Source organism: Penaeus monodon, chromosome 31, assembly GCF_015228065.2.
Source record: "Penaeus monodon isolate SGIC_2016 chromosome 31, NSTDA_Pmon_1, whole genome shotgun sequence".
Taxonomy (NCBI): Eukaryota; Metazoa; Arthropoda; class Malacostraca; order Decapoda; family Penaeidae; genus Penaeus; species Penaeus monodon.
In genome coordinates, this window is record NC_051416.1 from 28,222,662 (window position 1) to 28,222,942 (window position 281).

Here is a 281-nt window from a genome sequence, read left to right on the forward strand (position 1 = left end):
GGATGCAGAATTACGATATGATATATTACTAAGGCGCACCGAAAGACTTGCTACATCCGTTGCCATGGAAGAAGTTGGGAAGGTCAAGGAAGCTTAGAGGTTTTGCAATGGGATGAATGTGGAAAGATGCCGAAGAATCTTTTAAATGCGCCAAGCCTAAATCGTTGCAAAATAAAGATGCTAAACTCTTAGAATGTTTCTAAAATTGTCTGAGAGCATCAGTGAAGAGGTCTTGCAGGAACCCCTTTAGATAAACATGATATAATTTTGATTCATAAGGG